We start from the raw sequence: 10,080 nt of genomic DNA on the forward strand, positions 1-10,080 counted from the left end.
CCGGTGAAGCTTGGTATTCCGATGTTCCGGTACCTAGTGACTTCCTTCAAGTGGCGTCCAAAGGGGGTGTCTTCATCCGGTTGTGCAAACTTGTTCCTTGAATCCGCCATCCTAAGAGTAGAAAATGGAGAGGAGTCAGAAATGAGTAGAGAAGATTGACCTATGGGTTTATCTTAGTGGTCGTGTCCTACACTCAACGTGTGCTCTGATACCATCTTGTAGCGACCCGACCTCAAACGGTCAAGTCTCTGTGCTTCAGTGTCATCCCTAGAACGGTAATGCTGACACATACAGTACTCGGAGGATTTATAACAGAGTAGCAATCACACACTTATTTCATCGAATGTCTCAAAAGAGAACTTATTACAATAAATATGGCTTAAGGCCATCTAATACGATAACATCGGAAGGTTTCGAAGATAAAGTGAGTCCATCAACTCCAACGGCATAGCTGAGCTGCACAGCAACGACCTAACGAACCTTACTCCTCGTCTGAAAAGTCTGCAACATAATACGTTGCAGCCCGAAAACGGGTCAGCACATGGAATATGCTGGCAATATAACACAGTAGAGCAAGAACAGAATAATGCTATCACTACATGCATATTTGGCTGGTGGAAAGCTCTATGGTTATAGTTTTTGCGAAAATCCGATTTTTTCCTACAACAAAGGAATAGATTTTATTTAACTATCATGGTAGTGGAAACATCATTGAGAAGGTTCCTCCAACTCAATCCCAATTAAAGTAATTATCATCCCAACAATATTAATTTAGAGTGATGAGGTACTTAGGATACTCCAAGTACTAGATACTCAAGATTGTCCATAACCGGGGACACGGCTGTCGGGTGGTAGGTGCGACATATGCCAACGGGTGGCTTATCATTGCGGGAGCCAGTAAGACATTGCCGGTGCCTGGAAACGGGATAAGGTGAAGACATGCACGCCGGCGAATCGTACCCAGGTTCGGGGCTCTCCGTGGAGATAACACCCCTAATCCTGCTCTGTGGGGTCTCCGCATGATCACTAGATCAACACAAGTGGCTACAAGTGGCTCCTTGAGCTGTTTGGCTAGAGGAAGAAGAAGGGCAAGGCTAGCTCTCCTCTTCTCTCTATGTGGTATCTAAAACTCTAAGAGATCAACTCTTTGCATGGGTGCCCTAGGGGGTTTATATAGGCCTACCCCAAGGGGTAGAATGGTAATTCGGCTGGACGCGGGTCCTAGCCGTCAGTGTCTGTATTCGCCGGCTTCTTCGCCGGCCGCTGGGGCCCGCCGACTGGTGGGTCCCGCCGGCTGCCGACCTCTTGGCCGACAGGCCGGCCCCACCGCCTGGGGGTCTTGTCGGTGGCTGGTTACTGTAGCCTCGCCCCTGATCACGAGGGCTTTGTCGAGGTAAGCATGGCTACAGAGGCGACGGCACTGTAGCCTTACCTCGTCTTGTCTCCTTAATGATGCACATACTTCGAGGGTGGGAGGTAGCCAGCTATCGGGAGCCGGCTACGCCCGAGGCCGACTGGGGAAGGCTTGGCCGTCTTCCAGCTTCTCTCTGGCTGAAGGGGCCCGCTGCCCGCAGGCCGTACTGACAGCCTGTCGTGGGCGGCGTCATGGTCAACATGGCAACAGTGCCGCGCCGGACGGGGGATGGCCGACCTGTACGGTGCACTGTGGCCACGCGTGCTCCGGGATTCGGGGGTGGTAGGCTGTGTTGTAGCCACGCCCCGTCTCGTTACCGTTATGAGGGTGCAGCCCTTGAGGGTGCAATCTTGGCCGGCTTCGGGGAGTTAGTTCTCTTGTGGCCGACTTCTCGGAGTCGGCCATCTTGTGGTTCTCTTCGGGAAGGTTTTTAGGGCCGGGTCGGCTTCCAGTAGTCGGCTTGTGGGATAGCCAGCCAGGGGAAGGCGGCCCTGTGCTTCGGATGCTTGAAGGCTCGATCGGCCTGGTAATTCTTCAAAGAGCCAGGGGGAGTCGGTTAGGCTACCCATGGCCATTTACTCCGACAGTAGTCCCCGAAGCTGGTTGGGCTTCGAGGCTGAAAGGAGGACGAGAAGCTCAATGAGCTTCCTATCTTGAAGAGCCAGCAGCTAGGAGCCGGCTTTGATCAGGTACGCCGTCTTAGTGAGGGTTTGAAGTCTGAAGGCGGGAGCCTGCTGGTGCGCACGCCGGGTTGCGGGCCAGTCGCTTGCTGCCCGCGCGCCACGTGGCACCTTCCGGCTGGAAGGGCCTGCCAGCCCACGCGCGTGACGGGACGCTGCTGCAGATCAGGGCCCGCCACTTCCACGCCTAGGCCTAGGTGTGGACCTTCTGTGGCCCAAAATGGGCCGCTCGCCTTCCAACGGCTGTTTCTGCGCGCTGTTAGGGCGCAATAATCACGGGACGTGGGGGAGTGGACGCAGTTAATCCCACGTCCCCCCCACGCCTCGCCTCCTCAGCTTCGCCGCATGAGGCTATAAATAGGGGGAGGAAGGGGAGCGGCAAACGCTCGCACGCTCACCCTCGCTCCACCATCTTCTTCTTCTTTTTCTCCGTCGCAGCAGCCCTTCGCCGCCGCGCCGTCCCTCTAGTCTTCGCACTACCCCGCAGCTTCGCCGCCGCTGGGCCGTGGTTTCGCCGTCGCCGTGCCCTTTCTCATCAGCTTCTCGCCGTCATGTTGCACGGCGGAGACTGGGACGGCTCCAACGTCCACGCGGACCACATCGACTTCCTCCGCAAGACGTGGCGGTTGCCCCGCGAGGACCATGTGCGGGTCCGTCTTGCACCGAAGAGGGAGATCTCGCCGGCGCCGGAGGAAGGCAATGGGTAATCTTCCGCTCGCACTTCGTGCGTGGCCTTGGCCTGCCCGCGAGCGCCTTCTTCCGCTCCTTCCTCGAATTCTACCAGCTCCAGCCGCACCACCTCACTCCAAACACGGTGGTGCTGCTGTCTGCCTTCGTCTCTTTGTGCGAGGGCTTCCTTGGGGTCCTTCCCACCCTCGAGCTCTGGGGGGAATTCTTCCAGTCCAAGCTCTGCACCACCATGCAGGGCGTGCCAGCTCAGAGCGGCGCCTTCATCGTGATGCGGAGGCCGGTAGCCGATAATCCCTTCCCTGCCATCACGCTGATCCAGTCGGTGAAGCTCTAGCAGAGATCCTACTTCTACGTGAAGAACTTCGCCCCGCAAGGTGACTTCGTCAACTTGCCGGCTTACGTAGCTGGCCCACCGGCCGGGAGGTGGCCCCAGTGCTCCTATCGGGCCAGGACGCTGTCGCCGGCTGGAGCCGCCGCCGTCGCGCGACTCCGGGTAATGGTCCAGTCGGAGGGCCTGACCGGGTCCGACCTGCTGGCCGCCTTCGTGGTGCGTCGGGTGCTCTCGCTCCAAGGCCGCCCTCATATGATCTGTCAAATGAGCGGACAACTCGATCCGAGTCGGATGTGCACCAAGGAGATGCCTCATGACGAGGTAGCTCTCATGGTGAACTACCTCGCGAACTGCAAGCTCACCGAGGAGTGACAGTTTGGCAAGGAGCCATACTCCCGTGCCAATCCCCCGCCTATGGTAAGCTTTCTTTATCTTCTCTTCATTAATTTTGTCACCAAGTCTCTCTTGGCCGACTCTGACCAGTCGGTTTGTCTTGGCAGAGCCCCCTCCATCGACCGGTGGCCGGGGCAGCGGGGGCGGAGCGTCAATTTCTTCCCGACCGGGTGATGCATGACTTGGACGACCCCGACTTGGGGGCGGCCGCTATGGACGACAACACCGAGGGGGGAGGCGGCGAGGCAGGCGGCTCCGGGCTTGGAGCCAGCTTCGACGACTGGCTTATGATGACGAGATGGAAATCGTCCCGCGCTGCCAGCCGGCGTCCGATCATGGCGCGGGCTCATCTGCTGCGCCGGCTGCCCGAGGCGGCGCGCAGAAGCGCTGGGCTGCGTCGGGCCTATTCGGCAGTCGGCCCAAGAAGGCCAAGAGCACGGCGGCGGCGACCAAGCGGGACGAGGCAGCCGCGAAGGCGGCCCGCTTCCGCAAGGTGCTGAAGCAGCCACAAAAGGTTTCAGCTTAAGTGTCAATCTTCTCGCGTATTCCTTCTTTTTTGTCGATATTCTTCTTCTAAGTCCTTGTCTTGATTCATCAATCAGGGCTCCGCTTTCTCTTGAGAGGACCGCTGCCGCCTCCGTGGTTGGATCGGCGGGAGGATCCGCAAGCACCCGCCGCGTGGACCCCCGTGGCGAGCTTCAAGCGGCGACGGAGAGGAACGCGCAGGAGGCGCGGGAGGAGTAGGAGGCGGAGGAGCTGAGTACGGCCGCTGCCAAGGCGGCCCCGGATCTGGTGGAGGAGTCAGCGAAGGAACAAGCCGACGCGGCGGCCAAGGCTCAGGCGGAGGCTACAGCCGCAGAGACAGTGGCGGAGGCCTTGCTTGTCGTCCCCCTGCGCGCCGTGGCGCCCGAGATCCCGGAGCCCCCGCCGGAGGAAGCCGGTGGCGACTTGCCGGGGATGGAGAGGGAGGAGGACGACGTCGTCGTCCGGGAGAGGGAGGCGGCACCGCCGTCGCCGACAGGGGTGGACCAAGGCAGCCGGCCTAGCGCGCCGCCCGTGCAACCGGCTGGAGGCGAGCCGGCTGCAAGGACAGACCTGGTGGTCCAGTCGCCATCGCGCCAGCGTGCAGGGAAGGCGGCTTCGGCGCCAGACCTGCAGAAGGCCGCGGGCTCCAGCTCGTCGGCCCAGGATCTGGAGACGGCCAGCGCTAGCTCGGGGTGGACGCCGGGTGGTGCGACGGCCGTGGTGAACGTGGCGGCGCAAGAAGTCCGGAACCGGCTTCAGTCCCAGGCGCCGTGCTGAGGCAGTACAATCAAGAGTTCCTCGCGACACGGACGGCCATTCGGGTGAGTCTTCCCGCTTTTTTTGCTTCTTGCTCTTGATTTCTTCCGTGGGGGCGCGTCAGCGCACCCACTGGGTGTAGTCCCCGAGTTCCGAGTCGACTGCTGAGCAGGCGGCTTGGAACTTCTCTATAGACTTCGATTGCTATCTTGTTCTTATTTGCTTCTCTGTCCTACTTGCAGGACTACCACAACCTTCGCGCGGCTGCCTTCAACTCCCAGGCTCGGGAGTTGACCCAGAAGACCGCTGATCTAACTGAGAGCCGGAGTAAGTGCTTCATCTTTTATCTCACGTGGGGGCGCGTCAGCGCACCCACTGGGTGTAGTCCCCGAGATTCGGGCCGACTGCTGAGCAGTCGGGCCGGATCTTTCCTGGCGACTTCTTTCTTATTGCTTTTTTCTTCTTTGCCGTATCTGCAGAGGCCAATGCCAACCTGAGGGAGCAGTTGGGTGGGACTCAGACCGCCTTCGCGCCAAGGAAGCCGAGTTCGACGCCTTGGCTCAGGAGCGTGACCGCTTGGTCAAGAAGCTGGCTGACCAGGAGGAGAGCCATAAGGTGTCCCTGAAGGCGGTGCAGGACAGCGAGGCCGCCCTCCAAGCCGAATACGAGACCAAGGCGGCGAGCTGGGCTGAGGCAAGGCAATCGCTGATCAACGGCTACGGCCAGATCGAAGACTTGGTTGACGGTAGGCCGCCTTCTTCTTCGTTCCTTGCTTGCCGCTTGCCATTTGGTCCATTCTCTGACTTCGTGTTTTTTCTCTTCCTTTCTTACTTGTGCAGAGTACTTCCCTGGTTACTCTACTGCCGCCGGCCAAGTCATCGAGGCCCACTGCGAGGCGCAAAGGCAGGCTGGTGCTGAGATCGCGCCGAATGCTCGTCGGTCGCTTGAGGAGCAGCTTCTGGCGATCCATGCCCGCCTCCAGTCGGCTCACCGCATGCTCCCCCGTCTTCAGCGTGTTGGGGCGCAAGTGCTGGCCGCCCTCTGGCCCGGCGAGGTGGTTCCCCGTACCCCCAGTCGGACTGCCGACTGGCTGGAGGTAGTGGTTGGCCACTTCGAGGCCTGGAAGGCTTCTGCAACTCGGTCAGGCGCCAGGCGGGCGCTAGAGTTCATCAAAGCTTGGTATCCTGAGCTGAGCTTGGACCAGCTGGCCACTTGGCGGTAGGAGGCCGACACAGAGCTGGAGGTGGTGCGGCCGGCTATCATCCAGCGCGCCTCGGCGATCGCCGACTACACCGACACCAGCGCCTTTGCTCCTGAGGTGGATGATGACGGCATTGCTCAGCCGGAGGAGTGGTTCGGGCTGAACCCAGCGGATGGTGAGGACTCGGCGGAGGAGATCCACTCCAGCGACGAGGGCGAAGAGGAGGAGGGAGAGGATGGTGAAGATGCCGTGCCAGACGATAGAGCAATCGGCCAGCCTCATCTTGATCGTGCCTCCAGCAACGAGGCGCGTGCGAGCGCGCCGCCTGCAGCCGGCGATGATCAAGCCGAGACTCGCCAGCCGGCCACTCCTCCAGCCAGCACTGCCGTCTCCACCGACCTGCCCGGCTCGCCTGTTGCGCATTTAGCCTGATCCGCCACCTTCGCTTTCCTGTTTTATTACTCTTTGAACAATATTTTGTTAAGTTTGCGCAGTTCCACCCACTGGGGGTGTATTCAAACTATGTTGGATGCCGGCCTTTCGAAGGCCTTTTGTGTAAATATAATCATGCATGTGCTTTTCATCCTTTTGGCTGTTTCCTTTGCCGCCCTCCCTTGGTCGCCGCCTTCCCAGCCGAACAGCTGCTCTGCAGTCTGTGTCTTTGGAAGGGCTTGGCCGTTTGGGAGGGCAAGTACTCTAGCTTTCTTGGATTGTAGCAAGGTGAATGGGAAGCCGGCCAGTCGGCTGTTCTGACAGCCGGTAGGCGGGGTGGGAGGCCGGCTTGTGTTATATAAGTTCGTTAGTCCTTAGCCATTTTTCGTGTGGGCATCCTTTCCTGCCTTTGGCTCTTGCCAGTCGGACAGTCGGTTCTTCGAGCTACGACTTTCAACAAGAGAGGGCTCGGGTGCGGGCACACAACTTGTCTGACTACAGGTAGAACTTTAATATAACTCAAGGCGGCAAGTCCCCGGGCCGACTGATTGAACCCGGTGCCGGACAGAAAATCAAATGTAATAATACATTCATAGGTATGACACTCGTCATACATAGATAAAAGAGGGTAGTCCCCGAGTGCAGCTCGAGGGGCCCTTTGTCTTGTACTTAATACAAATGGTAGCGTGGTACATACTGCTTTTAAATATAAAATCTTCGGAGGAGATTAGCGCTCCATGGTCGTTCCGACTCCTTGCCGGAATCATCTCTCTTGCGTGCCTTCGGCTTCTGTGCGTCGATCAGGTAGTAGGAGTCGTTGCCTAGGGCCTTGCTGATGACGAAGGGGCCCTCCCAAGGGGCCGAGAGCTTGTGCTGGCCGGCTGTTCGCTGGATCAGCCGGAGCACAAGATCGCCTTCTTGGAAGGATCTTGGCTTGACCTTCCGGTTGTGGTAACGGCCCAAACCCTGCTGGTAGATGGCGGACCAGCTGAGTGCTAACAGCCGGCGCTCTTCCAGTAGGTCAACACCGTCTTCTCGCGCTTCCTTGGCCTCCGCCTCCGTGTACATGGTGACCCGAGGCGAGTTCTCGATGTCAGTTGGGATGACAGCCTCGGCACCATATACAAGGAAGAAAGGGGTGAAGCCGGTTGACTTGTTTGGGGTAGTACGCAGACTCCAGAGGACAGCTGGCAGCTCATCGAGCCAGCAGCCGGCCGAACGCTCCAGTGGTACGACCAGTCAAGGCTTGATGCCGGAGAGGATGAGGCCGTTTGCTCGCTCGACTTGGCCGTTTGACTGCGGGTGGGCAACGGACGCTAAGTCCAGTCGGATGCCCTGTGTTGCGCAGAAACGTGCCAGTGCTCCTTTGGCAAAATTCATGCCATTGTCGGTGATGATGCTGTGTGGTATGCCATACCGGGTGGTGATATCTGCGATGAATGTCACGGCAGTCGGCCCGTTCAGCTTCTTGATTGGCTTCGCTTCAATCCACTTGGTGAATTTGTCCACGGCGACAAGCAGATGTGTCATGCCGCCACGCGCCGTCTTGAATGGGCCCACCATGTCCAATCCCCAGACTGCAAAGGGCCAGGTGAGGGGGATGGTCTTGAGTGCAGCAGCCGGCAGGTCTTGCTTAGAGCTGAAGACTTGGCACCTTTGCAATGTTTGACTAATTCCTTGGTGTCTTCCAAAGCAGTCGGCCAGAAGAACCCATGGCGGAAAGCTTTGGCGACAAGTGATCTTGAGGCCGCGTGGTGGCCGCATTCACCTTGGTGGATGTCCTTGAGGATTGCTATGCCTTTCTCTGGCTCGCCCAGTGCTAGAAAACTCCAGTGACGCTGCGCTTAACGAGTTCTCTGTTTATTATCGTGTATGCTCCGGCTCGGCGTTGAACTTGTCTTGCCGAGATCTCGTCAGTCGGCAGCTCTCTGTTTACCAGGAAGCTGAGGATGGGTTGAGCCCATGATGGAGCTGTGACTTCTTCTATTGCCAATACGGCTACTGCGACCCGGGTGGGTGGGTTGGGTGGTGAAGAATTGGAGTCGGCAACCGCCTGTTGTGTCGTTGCAGTCCCCGGGCCGACTGGTACAGTCCCCGGGCCGGGTTCTGAAGTCCCCGAGCCGGGTGCGACTACGCCAGTCCCCGGGCCGCGTGTCGAAGTCCCCGAGCCGCCTGCTGGGTTCCCCAAGTCGGATCCGACTGCATCAGGGTCAGGCGGTACGAAGATGGAGTCTGATTCTGGAGACGACTTGACACACGGTTTGAGGAGGCGTTGAAGAGAGAAGCCTGTTGGTATAGCTTGTCGGGTGGAGCCGATTCGTGCCAGGGCATCTGCTTGCTCGTTGTCAGCCCGTGGCACGTGGTTGAACTCGCATCCTTCGAAGTATCCGCTGATTTGCTGAACGAGGAATCGGTAGCTCGCCATGTTTGCGTCCTTGGCGTCCCAATTGCCGGATGATTGTTGGACTACCAGATCCGAGTCGCCATAGCACATGATCCAGCGGATGCCAAGCTCTTTGGCTAGCCGGAGCCCGTGTATGAGCGCCTCATACTCGGCCACGTTGTTGGAGGCGGCAAAATCAATTTGCAATGTGTATCTGAGTTTGTCGCCCTTGGGAGAGGTGAGGACGATGCCGGCTCCCAAGCCGGTGCGCATCTTGGATCCGTCGAAGTGCATCTGCCAATGAGTAGAGTCGGGAGCCGGCGGTAGGTACTGGGTCTCGGCCCAGTCGACAAGGAAGTCGGCCAATGCTTGGGACTTGATGGCGGTGCGAGGCTAGTAGAAGATCGTGTAGGGAGCCAGCGCAATGGCCCACTTGGCCACCCGGCCGGATGCATCCCGGCTGCCTATGATCTCGGCAAGCGGGGCAGTACATACGACCGTGATGGGATGCTCTTGAAAGTAGGGCTTCGGCTTCTGGGCAGCAAAGTAGACTCCATAGCAAATCTTCTGGTAGTGCGGGTAGTTTTGCTTCGAGGTGGAGAGTACTTCGCTCAAATAATATACCGGCCTCTGGACTAACTGAGCCCGGCCTTCTTCTGGGCATTGGACCACAATAACTGTATTGACCACTCGGCTAGTCGCGGCAATGTAAAGGAGCATGGGCTCTTTCTCAGTCGGCGCCGCCAAGACAGGCAGCATGGTCAGCATCTTCTTCAACTCATGAAAAGCTTGGTCTGCTTCGTCGTTCCACTCGAAGTGGGTGGACTTTTTCATGAGTCGGTACAACAGGAGAGCCTTCTCTCCTAGCCGGCTGATGAAGCGGTTCAGGGAGGCCAGGCACTCGGTAAACTTCTGGTCATCTCGCAGCTTGGTAGGAATCTCCATTCTCTCTATGGCCTTGATCTTCACTGGGTTGCACTCGATGCCGCGTTCGGAGACCAAGAAGCCCAGAAGCTGGCTGGCTGGTACTCCGAACACGCATTTCTAAGGGTTGAGCTTGATCTAAAACCGGCGCAAGTTGTCAAATGTTTCTCTGAGGTCTTCCAGCAGGGTGCCGCGCTTCTCCATCTTCACCACAATATCGTCTACATAGACGTGGGAATTTCTTCCGAGTTGCTTGAGGAGGCATTTCTGCATGCAACGCTGAAAAGTGGCACCGGCGTTTCTCAAGCCGAATGTCATAGTCAGGTAGCAGAAAGCTCCGAATGGTGTGAT

This window comes from Triticum aestivum, chromosome 4D, assembly GCF_018294505.1.
Source record: "Triticum aestivum cultivar Chinese Spring chromosome 4D, IWGSC CS RefSeq v2.1, whole genome shotgun sequence".
Lineage (NCBI taxonomy): Eukaryota > Viridiplantae > Streptophyta > Magnoliopsida > Poales > Poaceae > Triticum > Triticum aestivum.